This window comes from Nicotiana sylvestris, chromosome 11 (genome assembly GCF_000393655.2).
Source record: "Nicotiana sylvestris chromosome 11, ASM39365v2, whole genome shotgun sequence".
Taxonomy (NCBI): Eukaryota; Viridiplantae; Streptophyta; class Magnoliopsida; order Solanales; family Solanaceae; genus Nicotiana; species Nicotiana sylvestris.
In genome coordinates, this window is record NC_091067.1 from 10,917,958 (window position 1) to 10,934,223 (window position 16,266).

The following is a 16,266-nucleotide window of genomic DNA, read 5'->3' on the forward strand; positions in this document are numbered from 1 at the left end:
CATGTAGGGCATTGCTTTAGCTAGTTAGTAGATGTGTTCAGGTACATCTACTATAGTCATTAACCAGGGTAATGAAGTACTTGTGATTGTCATGAGTTGGTGCATGATAAGAACCCCACATTTCCACATGTAAGATCTCAAATATTTTGGTTGTGGAAGTAGTTCTCTCTGGGAAAGGAGATCTAGTTTGTCTGGCCATAGGGTATATGGAACATAGAAAGGGTTGTTTATTTGCAAAGGTTATTGATATGGAATTGATACCTTTCATCTTGATAAAAGGCACATGACCCGGCCTATTATGCCACTAGAGATCCACGAGACTTTCATTAGAGGTATATGCATTGCACATTAAGTCTGTTCTGTTAGAAGAACTTTTATTGGAATTCAAGAAGACTTGTACACTTTTATTATCACAAACATGAGAAGAAATGGATGCACTAGGTGTTGAATTACAAGGGTGTTGACAATGTACATTATTGATACTATGACTACCTGATATGGGTGCACTAGGTGCAGAACTGTGTGTGAGTGATGTGGTGGAGACTCTATTTACAGTAGAAGAATTGTTCTTTCCTGAACTTGAATAGTGAAGGTAGAAACTGCCTTTGTTTTTACCAATCTCCAGAGGCCTCCTCAGTGAAAGACCCTGTAGAAGAATACATAAGAATTTGGGGAATATGATAATGCAATCAAGTTGGACTGTCAATGAGTGTAAATTAGATTGAATTTGAAACGGAGTATATATATGACTCTTTTTAGAGTGAAATGAGGATTGAGAATGACATCTCCAATTATTGTCACATTTACTTTATATCCATTTGGCAAAGAGACCAAAAAAGGGCAAACTAGAGTTTTGATATTACTTAATGAGGCTTTGTTATAGGTCATATGCTTAGTGGCTCCTGAGTTAAGAATCCAGGGATCAACATTTTCTATGAAACTTTCATAAGATTGTTTACTAGACTCAATAAAAGAGGTACAAGCAGTCATACCTGCAAAGTTAACAGCACCACCAATCATGTTTATGTTTCCTGAATTGTCTTCATTGTTTCCATTCTTAAAGGTCTCCAATATGCTTAGCAGTTGTCCATATTGCTCTTTGCTCAATTGTTGCATCGTTCGATCTTGCTCTTGAAGGTTTCCTCCTTCATCTGGCATGTGTATTCCATCACTTGTTGTTTTAAACACATTTGCTGCTACTTTCTTTCCCTTGTTGCCATTGTTGTACTTCAAGTTCTGAGGACATCAGTGTAGTTTATAGAATTTATCCTTACTGTGCCCTAGCCTCTTGTAGAAATCACAGAATGGTCTAGGTCTATTTCCCATATAACATCTTCCATAGTTGTTGTTCCCAATAGCATTTATGTGTTAGTTGTAGTTTGTCCTAAAGGTGTTGTTTCCTGGACCATTAACATTCAATAATGTGGACTCAATTACTAGTTGCTGATTTTGTGGCTTAACTTCCCTTTGCTTCTCTTCTTGTATGAGAATAGAAAATGATTGTGCAATGCTTGGAAGGGGGTTCTTCGTCAGTATGCTCCCTCTTACAACAGTATACACCTCATTTAAACCCATCAAAAATTGTATCAGTCTTCTGTCTTGCTCAGTCTTGTGCATATTAGCTTTAGCTCCACAGGTGCACTGACTGCATTGTGCATGTGCATTCAGTGTGTTTAGCTCCTCCCATAGATTCTTCATTTTTGTATAATAGCCTGTTATGTCAAGGGTTCCCTAACTCAGATCATTAATTTCCTCCTGAAGTTGGTAGAGTTTTGCTCTGTTGGTCTGATCATACCTATCTTCCAACTCCTGCCATAACTCCTTTGCATCATTCACATATTGCAAACTATCTGCTAGATCGTTTGAAAGGGAATTTAGAATTCATGAAGTCACCATATCATCACATTGCTCCCACTGATCAAAAGTTGCATGTCCAATTGCTGGTTTCTAACACTTTCCTGTTATGAAACCAACCTTATTATTCACTGAGAGGGCTCTAAGTATACCTCTCCTCCAAGATCTGTATCATGTGCCATCAAAAGCTACAGGTACCAATATTGAACCTGCACTCTCCGATTGATGCATGTATAAGGGACTCAAGGTATCTAAGGTGTCCTTACCTACAACGCTTTCCTTGTCTCCAGCGATTACTCATATCACAGATCTCAACTGATTTAGCCGTGAATCGAAAGCAAGAAATAAAAATTCAACAGAGACAACACAAATAACCACACTTCGAGAAGACCAGAGGCTAAAAGTACTAAGAATTGTCGCTATCAGACGAGATCACAATGAAAATTACAGTTTCGAATATAATTTCAAAACGATTAACGATCTCGAAGAAAACCTAGATTTTCAATTCAAAATTGGAGAGAAGGCGAAGTAAGGAACTATGAATTACCCCAATAGATGTCTTCTATGCTCTGATACCATGTGAAAATTGAGAGCTAATAGAGAGAAGCTTGAGCTGAAGCTCAATCGCCATGGCTGAGAGCTATGAAGTTCAGAGGAGAAGAAGAAGCTTCGAGAGAATTTCAGATTGGGAAACATTTTCCATTAGCTAGAAATCAGAAAGTTAGTGAGTCTATATACAAGACACTGTATTTGTACAGTTGTCATCTACCATTAACCGCCTAAACTACCAATCACTAATACCCTGACATCAACTAACATCCTAACTAAATAATTACAATAATAGCCATAGCCAATTCTAACAATTAACAAATGCGGTTACTAGTTAAATAATTACAATGCAACTCTAATCTTAACATAGGTATTAAGTGATATCATAGTGTAAAATTATTTTCAACTTATAAAAGTTAAACTTGTGTATACATTGTTTCTTTCGTGGGAATCAAAAAATTGAAGGGAAAGGGGAGCCATCGCCCTAATCAAGCGAGTGGTTAATAAGGCAAGAAAGCGGAAAATTTCAAAAAAGTAAAATGGAAAAAGTGCCCCCTTTTGGTTAGCCTGTTTCCAAGAGGGAGAAGGTCTTATGGCTTTCATCTCTTCTTTCTTTGTGTTGAGAGAGAGTCGCCAAAAGACTCATTCTAGGAGTGCGTTCACTATGTCCGCCTTATTTCCGACTGTCTCGCGAAGATCTTCTATCCAAACCCTCTATTTATATATTGCCTTTACATGATCAAAATTGTTCTACTTATATGTCGATTAGATTTTCACGTGCGATTCTCATATCATTAAGAGTTGTAAGAAGTTTGGTGTTCGAGTCTCAGATGCGGAAAGACTTTCACGTAGAAAATGGCGAAATATGTCGCTCGCGTTTCTTTATTTTCCATTAATGGCTGCTTTAGTCAAAGTTTAGCTGCCGCAGTGCATGCTATGCTAAGTCAATACAAGGACTTGACTAAAGTAAATTATATTATTTGAACAATTCTGGAAAGGTAAGTAAAATCTTTTCCAATTAATTGACAACTAATGTGACAAATTTGTGATTTAAATATTAAGTCTTTTTCAAATATGTTCTTTTTACCTCAACTTATTTTTCAATTATTAAACTTTCCATTGATGATGGTGCAGTTGCTTTGATATATTATTATGGGCATATCTCGTTTAAATTTGGTTATGCAACTAATTTAGATAAATAAGTTTTATATTTGATTAAAAGGCCAACTGTGTGTAAAGATTTAATTTAGATTTCTTTTTTGTAAAAAAATGTTTTAAATTACATACATTGGCGGAAAATAACAAAATTATAATATTATTTTCTCATGCGAAAATGGGGAAATAATATCGAAAAACAAAAAACATCAACTATTTTGGGACGAAGAAATATATTATTAGTAGAAAATAAAATTGGAGAACACAATTTATTATTTATTTTATTTATGTCATATATCTGTCACCATATTATAAGTAGGATACTTTACAAGCACAATTACGTAAGCCATCACTTCATCTCTTGAAATGTCATTCCCCAAGTTTGTGAAGCTGCAAAAAAAAAAAAAATGTGGGGTAAATATAAAAACAAAGAACATAAAGCAATTGAAATTAATTGAGAAGTCAATTATCTAATAATTCCAAAACAATAATATTGTTATTTACTCCTGCAATTTCATCCAAACAAAAGAAAGAAATTTTCATAAAGGTTTTTAGGAAACCAAATATTAGTAACTTTCCTTATTTTCATATACTTTTTGAATATCATATATTTTTTATTTACAAAAGATCGATATAAACCTAAGTGAAAATCTCTAAAAGCTAATCTATATTATATTAAAAGGAGAGTAGTATGCATCTATCTATATTATATTAAAAGGAGAATAGTATGCATTGTGGTTAAGCCAAGTGGCAAGCTAAAATGAAGTCACTTGGCAATTTTAGGACAACACTAATAATTAGAAATTATATAGAAACATAATTAATGGATGTAGTTTAATGAATCTTATACATAATCTAAATAGATCTAGACAAATCTAATATATATATATATATAAATTTATATGTATATTTGTATCAATATCTATATCTATATTTATATCTATATATTGATCCACTCATAGATTTTCTTCTATGTTAGCTAGAAATATGGAGGTGAAAAATTAATTAAAAACTATAATAGAAAATATATATATATATATATATATATATATATATATATATATATATAAAGACGTAAGTTGAGATACCTATGACTATTTATACCTTGGAGTAAGTTAAATATAAAATAAAACTAAAAATTACTTAAGATATTAAAGATTTATTGAGTTTAAAAGTAAATAAATTCAAGCGGCGAAATAAGATCTTACATAAAGTATACAAATTAATTATAAGGTAAGAGAAAAATTAAATAATCAGCAAAAGATATTTTAATAACAAGAAAAATAAATTCATATTAATATTGATAAATCGTGCAAAAGAATATTTTATACGTAAATATTACTACAACATTTAGATATAATATGTTCAAACAATTAAGAAAATATTTTTCTATGATTAATATTTGAATTGAGTTTAGTTAATTTAAGTTTGAAAGCATACCATAATTTTTTGAAAGTATGGTCCAGTTAAGAAAATATAATGATAAAAATTATTTGAATTTGAGATGAGAAAGTATTTTAATTTTTATCTATATTATATTAGAATAAGTGTGGTAAAAATAGATATTAAATTTAAACAGGCTAATAAAAATTCACATGACAATGTAATAATATTAGGTATTGAATAATATAAAATCAATAATAAGGAATAAATAGAAAAAACTAAAATTGTTTATCATAGGAAAAAGTGTAAAACTTATTTAAATTTGAGATGAGAAAGTTTTTTATATTATAATAAGAAAAGTCATAATATAAGTCCATATAACCCAAGTCTAATAGTAAAATAAAAAAACTAAAAATATTGAACAGTAAAAATAAATTAGAGATAATGTAAGGACATTTATAAATCATAAGTTTAGAAAATAAAATAAAGTAAATATACAATAATTAAAAAATTTATTAAATTTTAAATAATTTAAACTTTTCGAGTAATATTTTTGAAACAAAATAAATATTTTTAGAAAATTATATATTTATCTTATATGTTATTAAAGAAAGTAGTTGAGAATGATATTAAATAAAGTTACGAGTTAATGAAAATCCATAAAACATAATAAGACTATAAATTAGATTAAAAAATAGGAAAATTATGTTAACTTATTAGAAATTTACTATTAGAAATGAAAAGAAAAGAATATTTGAATTTAAGATTAGAATGTTCTTAAAACTACGATGCGAATGCTCAAATTATGAATAATACCATGAAATTGAAGTCTTATTTAAGAAAAATAAAATAATAATAAATAATAAAATTTTAAATTATAAAATCAATTTCTAATATAGGTAATTTTACAAAAATTAAATTTGTATCTTCAAACTAAAAAAGAAAAAAATTTATGTAAAGAAGTAAAATGACAGTTAAAATATTACTACAACATTTAGATATAATATGTTCAAACAATTAAGAAAATATTTTTCTGTGTTTAATATCTGAATCGAGTGCAGTTAGTTTGAGTTTGAATGCATAGCATAATTATTTGAAAATGTGGTCCAGTTTAGAAAATAAAATGATAAGAATTATTTGAGTTTGAGATGAGATTTTGTTTTTGAAAATATTACGTAAAGAATTAAAATGATAGTAAAAATATTATTATAATATTTAGAAATAATGTGATCAAAAAATTAAGAATTTTTTTTCTATGATTAAATAAATTTTTAAAAATACAAAATAATTTTCTTATATTGGTAATCTTAATAATGAAAATTAAAAATTAAATTTTATCTTATAGCTAAAAAAGAACAAAATTTAACTGCATCTAATACAAAATTAATTATAAGAGAACTCAATACATTTTTAACGTGATAATCAAATCACTTATGTATTAATATTTTAGACTTATGATTAATATCTGAATCGAGTGCAGTTAGTTTGAGTTTGAATGCATAGCATAAATTTTTGAAAATGTGGCGCAATTTAGAAAATAAAATGATAAGAATTATTTGAGTTTGAGAGGAATTGTTTTTTTTTTAAAAAAAATATTACGTAAAGAATTAAAATGATAGTAAAAATATTATTACAATATTTAGAAATAATGTGTTCATAAAATTAAGAATTTTTTTCTATGATTAAATAAATTTTTAAAAATATAAAATAAATTTCTAATATTGGTAATCTTAATAATGAAAATTAAAATTAAAATTAAATTTTATCTTATAGCTAAAAAATAAAGAAAATTTAACTGCATCTAATACAAAATTAATAATAAGAGAACTCAATACATTTGGAACATGATAATCAAATAACTTATGTATTAATATTTTAGACTAATTAAAAGTTACAATTTAAAACAAAATATGACATTATTTTGGTTATAGGTAAAATATTAATATAAAACAAATTAACATTTATAGTAGGAAAGAGAATGTATATTAAAAAGAAAATAGAGGTAGTGTGAGGATACTTATACTTTAAATTAATTTTAATATAGATAAAATAAAATAATTAATTATATTTCAAAATATTACTGACAAATTTAAATGATTAAAATATTATGAATAAGAGGATAAAAGCATAAAGTATATCAAATTTCGAGAATAAAACATTTATTTTTATCACATACTATTAAAAGGATAATAAGCAAGACATTAATTTAATTATAAGCTAACAAAAATTTATATGATGGTATAATAATATGAAATATTAAATAATATAATAACTATAAGAAAAGAACAAAAAAAAGGAATTTACGTAAAAATGATGTGATGAATAAGACATATTTGACTTCCTGATAAAAATAAAGTGATTGTAAGAATTTTATTAAAATAATATGATCTAATGTGCTCGAACAAGACAAATCACAATATGACATGTTTAGTATTCTTTTATATCGACAACGTAACGAAATGTAAGTACTAAAATCAAAGGGTTAGGTTGCTACAAATATAAGTTAAAAAGATTGGTTGTCTACTACGAGATTTGATAAATAATTTCATATCCTGGTTCACAATTAAATTCTCATGTTATATAATTTTTATCTGAGAGATATATATTTTAAGGTTATTTGTACATGATTCAAACAACATACATTACAATTTGAAATGATTTGTCCGTGCATCGCGTGGGTATTAATACTAGTATTATATTAAAAGGAGAGTAGTATGCATTATGGTTAAGCCAAGTGGCAAGCTAAAATGAAGCCACTTAGCAATTTTAGGACAACATTAATAATTAAAAATTATAAATGGAAACATAATTAATGAAAGTAGTTTAATAAATCTTATACATAATCCAAATAGATCTTAGACAAATCCAATCTTATATATATATTGATTCACTCATAGATATATATATATATATATATATATATATATATATATATATATATATATATATTGATTCACTCATAGATTTTCTTCTATATTAGCTAGAAATATGGATGTAAAAAATTAATTAAAAATTTAGAATAAAAAAATAAAAAATATAGAAAGACATAAATTGAGATAAGCTATGACTATTTGTACTTTGGAGCTATAAAATAAAACTTAAATTTACTTATGATGTTAAAAGTTTATTGAGTTTAAAACTTAAATAAATTCAAGCAGCAAATTAAGATCTTACCTAAAGTATACAAATTATTTATAAGGTAAAAAAATTAAATGATCAAGAAAAAATATTTTAATTGCAAGAGTAACAAAGTCATATTAATATTGATAAATCATGCAAACGAATATTTTATACGTAAATATTACTGCAACATTTAGATATAATGTGTTTAAATAATTAAGAAAATATTTTTCTATGATTAATATTTGAATTGAGTGCAGTTTGTTTAAATTTGAAAGCATAACATACTTTTTTAAAATGCGGTCCAAATTAAAAAATAGAATGATAAAAATTATTTGAATTTGAGATGAGAAAGTTTTTAAATTTTTATCAATATTATATTTGAATGAGTGTGGTAGAAATAGATATTAAAGTCAAATAAGCTATTAAAAATTCACATGACAATGTAATAATATTATTTATTGAATAATATAATATTAAAAATAAAGAATAAATAGAGGAAAAATTAAAATTCAGATTTTTTATCATAGCGAAAAGGGTAAAACTTATTTAAATTTGAGATGAGAATGTTTTTTATATTATGATAAGAAAAGTCATAATATGGATAAGTCCACATAACTCAAGTCTAATAGATAAAATCAAAAATTAAAATATTGAATAATTAAAATAAATTAGAGATAAAGTGAGAAAATTTGTAAATCATAAGTATAGAGAATAAAATAAATGTAAATATACAATACTTATTAATATTATTAAAACTTAAAAAAATTAAAATTTTCGAGAAATATTTTTAAAACAAAATAAATATTTATTTTATGATTACAAAAAATTTAATAAAAAATAAAAATTCAGATTTTTTATTATAGAGAAAAGGGTAAAACTTATTTATATTTGAGATGAGAAAGTTTTTTATATTATGATAAGAAAAATCATAATATGGATAAGTCCACATAACTCAAGTCTAATAGATAAAATCAAAAACTAAAATATTGAATAATAAAAATAAATTAGAGATAATGTGAGGAAATTTGTAAATCATAAGTTTAGAAAATAAAATAAATGTAAATATACAATACATAAAAATATTATCAAAACTTAAATCTTTTTAAATTTTCGAGAAATATTTTTAAAACAAAATAATATTTATATTATGATTACAAAAATTTTAATATATATATATATATATATATATATATATATATATATTAATAAATAGATAAAATATAAAAATTCAGATTTTTATTATAGAGAAAAGGGTAAAACTTATTTAAATTTGAGATGAGAAAGTTTTTTATATTATGATAAGAAAAATCATAATATGGATAAGTCTACATAACTCAAGTCTAATAGATAAAATCAAAAACTAAAATATTGAATAATAAAAATAAATTAGAGATAATGTGAGGAAATTTGTAAATCATAAGTTTAGAAAATAAAATAAATGTAAATATACAATACTTAAAAATATTATCAAAACTTAATTTTTTTTAAATTTTCGAGAAATATTTTTAAAACAAAATAATTTTTACTTTATGATTACAAAATTTATATATATTTATCTATATTATATAAAGAGTAGTAGTGATAATGATATTAAATAAAGTTACAAATTAATGAAAAGACACATAAAACGTAATAAAACTATATATTAGATTAAAAAATAGCAAAATTATATTAAATTATTAAAAATTTACTATTAGAAAGAAAGGGAAAGACTATTTGAATTTGAGATTAGAAAGTTCTTAAAACTATGATGAGAATGCTCAAACTATGGAGAATACCACAAAATTGAAGTCTTATTTATGAAAAATAAAAAAACAAATACATATTTAAAAATACATAATATAGTTGCTAATGAAAATTAGAAATTAAATTTGAATCTTAAAACTAAAAAAGAAAAATTTATGTAAAGAAATAAAATGTACAGTGAAAATATTACTACAACATTTAGATATAATGTGTTCATACAATTAAGAAAATATTTTCCTATGATTAATATCTGAATTGAGTGCAATTAGTTTAAGTTTGAAAGCATAACATAATATTTTGAAAATGAGGTCCAATATACAACATAGAATGATAAGAATTATTTAAATTTAAGATGATATTTTTTTTATTTCATAAGTTTTTAAATTTTTGAAAATATCATGTAAAGAAATAAAATAGTAAAAATATTACTATAATATTTAGATATAATGTGTTCAAACAATTAAGAAATATTTTTCTATGATTAAATTAAAATTTTAAAAATATAAATTAGTTTCTAATATAGGTAATTTTACTAATTATAATTAAAAATTAAATTTTTATCGTAAAGCTAAAAAGAAAAGAAAATTTAACTGCATCTAATTCAAAAATAATTATAAGAGAACTCAATATATTTAGAACGTAATAATCAAATAACTTATGTATTAATATTTTAGACTAATTCAAAGTTACAATTTAAAATAAAAATATGATATCATTTTGGTTATAGGTAAAATATTAATATAAAAACTATTTAAAATATAGTAGGGAAGAGATGTATAAAAAAATAAAAGGTAGTGTGATTTATAATTTAAATTAATTGAAAAATAAATAAATCAAATAATTAAATTATATTTAAAAATATTACTGATAAATTTAAATGATTAAAAAATTTCGAATAAGAGGATACAAGCATAAAAATATATCAAATTTCAAGAATAAAATATTTATATTTATTAAAGACTATTAAAAAGATAATAAGCAAGATATTAATTAAGTTATTAAGCTAATAAAAAATTATATGACAGTATAATAATATTAAATAATAAATAATACAATAACTATAAGAAAACAACAAAAATAAAAAAGAATTTGCACATATTTGACTTTCAGTCAAAAACAAAGTGATCGTAAAAATTTTCTTAAAATAATATGATATAATGTGCTCAAACAACACAAATCACAACATGACATATTTAGTATTTTTTAATATTGACACCGAAACAAAATACAAGTACTAAAATCAAGGGATTAGGTTGCTACAAATAAAATAAAAGTTGTCTACTACGAGATTTGAATAATAATTTCATATCTTGCTTCAAAATTAATATCTAATGTTATATAATTTTTATATGAAAGGTTTATATTTTGAAGGTTATTTGCACATGATTCAAACAACCTAGATTACAATTTGACATAATTTGTGTTCGCGCATCGCGCGGGTAACAATACTAGTTAGGTTAGCATAGGAAAATGCTATAATATGATTATCGTATGGATCCCTCTAGTCCAGTCGATTATTTTCGAAAATAGAGCTATTTTATTCATAAGAAAAATAAGTAACTTTATTCTATACTCTCTTTTTTTGTTTCCCATTCGGTGTCCGGTATTCATATTGGGGCCCGACTAAATCCGGATTCGCGCCGAGAAGTCCCACATTGGGGGTAAAGCGCTCCCTAATAAAGGCGACTCCATACCTAGGGGCTCGAACTCGAGACCTCTGGTTAAGAGTGGAGGAGTACTTACCACATTGGGGCCCGACTAAATCCGGATTCGCGCTGAGAAGTCCCACATTGGAGTTAAAGCACTCCCTAATAAAGGCGACTTCATACCCAGGGGCTAGAACTCGAGAACTCTGGTTAAGGATGAAGGAGTACTTACCACTCCACCATAACCCTTGTTGGTCTCTTTATTCTATACTCGATAAGTCTATACAATACATGAACTATAGTACTTTAAAAACATTGATAATGTATCAAATTTAACAAAACTATCGTCCAAATAGAATAGTCATGCATTCCTAGGAATTTAATGAGAAAATATTCACTAATAAAAATGACGTATTTTGACAATTAACTACAAAAATGCTAAAGAAAATAAAGAAAATAAAGTTTGAATTTTTTTCCTGTTACTCAAAAGCACTTAAATATCGTGGTATGTTGCAAATAACTATTTTAGTTTTATTAATGATGATCCCAATAGAACATTTAATTTATTTTACGGTACTACTTAGTAATAAATAAAATCTCCTATTTACCATTTTTTAATAAAACCAAGGAAATTCGACAAAATTACGTGTTATCCATATAAAAATAAATTTTAAAAAAAATAACTTGTACGAGAAAGTACCCAATTTTGATCCCCTGCAACCTGCCATGCAAAATAACCAAGCAATCCTCTACCTTTAATATATGTAACCTTATTTCTAACACTTTGTGTAGCATCATAGCTAATCCAATTATTTCCACAGTAACAATAATCTCCAACAATGGTGGCATTATACACAGTTGTGGAGCGATTCTGCATTATATAATTCTTAATTCGGTTATAAGTATCGACCCATCATCGACTGCACCAATATTTAATTTTCCGATAATAGGCGCCTCGAGACCGTGAATATTCGCGTTAACCAATCACCACGCATAGCCATAAAATGGAATTCCAAGAACCAATTTTTGTATTGGAATACGAGCTTGAATCCATGCATTAATTCCTGTTGGTTTTTTTAAATATATTAATGTTTAAAAGAGGGTGAATGAGAAATGGAGGGAAAATGAAATATTTGAGATTCCCTCCTTGATGAAGGAATATTTTCCCACATTGAAAGAGGAAGAGGTTTTTAATGGGTATATAAGCAATTTGTCACGACCCGAATTTCCCACTTTCGGGAGCCGTGATGACGCCTACTCGTAGAAGCTAGGCAAACCATAAACTTAGAAATCATTAACTCCTTTATTTTTAAACTTCTTACCAATTAGATTAACAAGGAACTAAACAATTAAATAATAGCGAAATATGAAATTTAGCGGAAATCTTATATAAATATAAAACCAGAATGTTTCGAAAGTCAATACATGCCTCTACCCAGAACCTGGTGTCACAACATCCACGAACTACTAAGAGTACTAAATACAACCGTTTGAAAGAAATATAACACTGTTTGTCTCGAATACTTGAGATAACAGAATATAAATAAGATAGAGGAGACGCTAGGCCTGCGGACGTCTGCAAGACCACCTCGGTGTTTCGGTAGACTGAAGGCTGGCTCCCCTACTGCTGCTGATCAAGTGCCGCTCTGGTATCTGCACAGAGTGCGGAATGTAGTATCAGCACAACCGACCTCATGTGCTGGTAAATGTCTGGCCTAACCCCGGCGAGGTAGTGACGAGGCTAGAACCAGACCCCAGATAAACCTGTGCAGTTATATAATATACAACGGAAATATAAACAGGTAATAACAATTTAAAGGGGAGGGGGAAACATGCTTCAGGGAAACATATCAATTCTATTAGAAACTTAATAAAGTATGAAAGAACGCTCGATGTCTACAATCAATACAATGACAATACTGTTGCGGTGCGCAACCCGACCCCTTATAATTTAACATTGTTGCGGCGTCTAACCCGATCCACATATATAACTGTTGTGGCGTGCAACCCGATCCATATATATAACTATTGCGGCGTGCAACCCGATCCAATATAATATCTGTTGCAGCTTGCAACCCAATCCAATATAATATATGTTGCGGCACGCAACCCGTTCCAAATATACAGTCATCAATAATCATAGTTAACTGTCCCGGCAAGGGAGAAACGGCCATAACCAAGCTTGTTCCAACACCTCAGCTAACTACCTCAGCTATAACTAAACTTGGTACAACACCTAACTACCCAGCTATAACCAAACTTGCTACACACCTAACACGAAGAATCATCAACCTAAGCGTCTGTAGTATCAATTAAGAACACAATGTAAGGAAATCTCAACTCAACAATAGCCCGGTAAGGGGGCAACACAATGATCTCTTCTCTTTCTCACTTTTACTTCACAATTCACTTCACAACTCGAGCCAATGCTCTAGAGTTTCGATTATCACTTATACTTTCACAATTCGCTATACAACTGGAGCCAACGCTCCTCAATTTTCATAGGTCACAACTCTCTTTCCACAACTTTACATAACAAATAGAAATCTTCACCAAGGCATGAATAATACAACGAGATCATGGAAATCACAAGATAAGACTCACGGTCATGCTTGACACCAACGCATAAATACTCATCACCATGCCTATACGTCGTACTCAACAAGAAACAAATAACAAATAGGACACAACTCTTAATCCCTAAAGTTAAGGTTAGACCAAACACTTACCTCGATGCCTCGAACACAACTCAAGCTTCAATTATAGCTTTACCCCTTGATTCCACTGCCAATTCGCACGTATCTAGACACAAATTACTTAATTACATCAATAAATGCTAAATGAATCAACCCCAATGCATGAAAATGAGCTTTCCAAAGTTTTACTCAAAAGTCAAAAATCGCCTTCGATCCCACATGGTTAAAACCCGAGGTTCGAACCAAAACCCGATTACCCATTCCTCCACGAACCCAAATATATGATTTGTTTTTAAATCGGACCTCAAATCGAGGTCCGAATCCCCAATTTTTGAAAAACCTAGGTTCTACCCAAAACACCCAATTTTTCCCATGAAAATCATTGATTTGAAGTTGAAATCATGTTAAAAGATGTTAATGATTGAAGAAAACTAGTTAAAAACGACTTACAATTGATTTGGAGAAGGAAGGTTGTTTGAAAAATCGCCTCTTATGTTTTTGGGGTTTTGAAAAATGGAAAATGACTGAAAATACCGTCTATTTATACCCTTCTCAGACCCCCTGTGCGGACCGCACAAAATGGACCGCGACCACATAGGTCTCTATCGCGCTCCGTACGAAACCGACCGCGGACCGCACTGCAGCGCCCTGTGCGGGTCGCACAAAGCCGATCGTGGCCGCACTGCCTTCACCGCGCACCACATAAGGTCGATCGCGGACCGCACTGGTGGGGTTCAGAGACCTGCAACTTCTGGTTAACAACATCATACGAACTTATCCGTGCGATCAAATCGCCAAAATAACCTCAATAATGACTTTTTCAACCAAACTTTACAGAAATGACTTAAACCTTATATAAGACCTGTACCGGGGGCTGGAACCAAAATACGGGCCCGATACCATTATGTTCTAACCAAATTTCATTTCAATTTTCCTTAAACAGTTTCAGAAAACAATTTCTTTTAGAAATTCATTTCTCGGGCTTGGGACCTCGGAATTCAATTCCGGGCATACGTCAAGTCCCATATTTTCCTACGGACCCTCCGGGACCGTCAAATCACGGGTCTGGGTCAGTTTACCCAAAACATTGACCGAAGTCAAATTAATTCATTTTATAATTAAATTTTATTTTTTTCACAGAATTTCATATTTAAACTTTCCGGCTACGCGTCCGGACTGCGCTCGCAAATCGAGGTAATTTTAAATGAGGTTTTTCAAGGCCTCAAAACATGGAATTTAATTTAAAGCAAGGTCATCACATTTTCCACCTCTAAAATAATTGTCCGTCCTCGAATGAACAGAAAAAGGAAGTACCTGAGTCGGGGAAAAGGTAGGGATAACGGCTTCACATGTCGAACTCGGACTCCCAAGTCGATGCCTCAGGAGGCTGACCTCTTCACTGAACACGAACAGAAGGAAAACTCTTCGACCTCAACTGACGAACCTGCCGGTCTAGAATAGCTACCGGCTCTTCCTCATAAGACAAGTCCTTGTCCAACTGGACAGTGCTGAAATCTAACACTTGGGATGGATCGCTGTGATACTTTCGAAGCATGGACACATGAAACACTGGATGCACGACTGATAAGCTCGGTGGCAATGCAAGTCAATAAGCCACCTCTCTTACTCGATCAAGAATCTCAAACGGGCCAATGAACCTAGGGCTAAGCTCACCCTTCTTCCCAAATCTCATTACGCCCTTCATAGGCAACACTCAGAGCAATACCCGCTCTTTCACCGTAACAGCCACATCTCGAACCTTTCGGTTTGCATAACTCTGTTGCCTGGACTGAGCTGCACAAAGCCTATCCTGAATAATCCTGACCTTGTCCAAAGCCTCCTGAACCAGATCCGTAACCAACAATCGAGCCTCTCCCGGCCCAAACCATCCAACCGGAGATCGACATCGCCTACCATATAAAGCCTCATAAGGAGCCATCTGGATACTCGACTAGTAGCTGTTGTTGTAGGCAAACTCTGCCAAAGGCAAGAACTGATCCCATGAACCTCCAAAGTCAATAACACAAGCTCGGAGCATATCCTCCAAAATCTGAATAGTCCGCTCGGACTGCCCGTCCGTCTGAGGATGAAATGCTATACTCAACTCAACATGG

The 16,266-nt window shown here is 29.3% G+C and overlaps 1 pseudogene; it reads right to left on the reverse strand.

Moving 5' to 3' along the window:
- Positions 1-3,907: 3,907 nt before the first annotated feature.
- Positions 3,908-16,266, reverse strand: part of LOC104234114 (class V chitinase-like) — a 38,502-nt pseudogene continuing 26,143 nt past the window's right edge.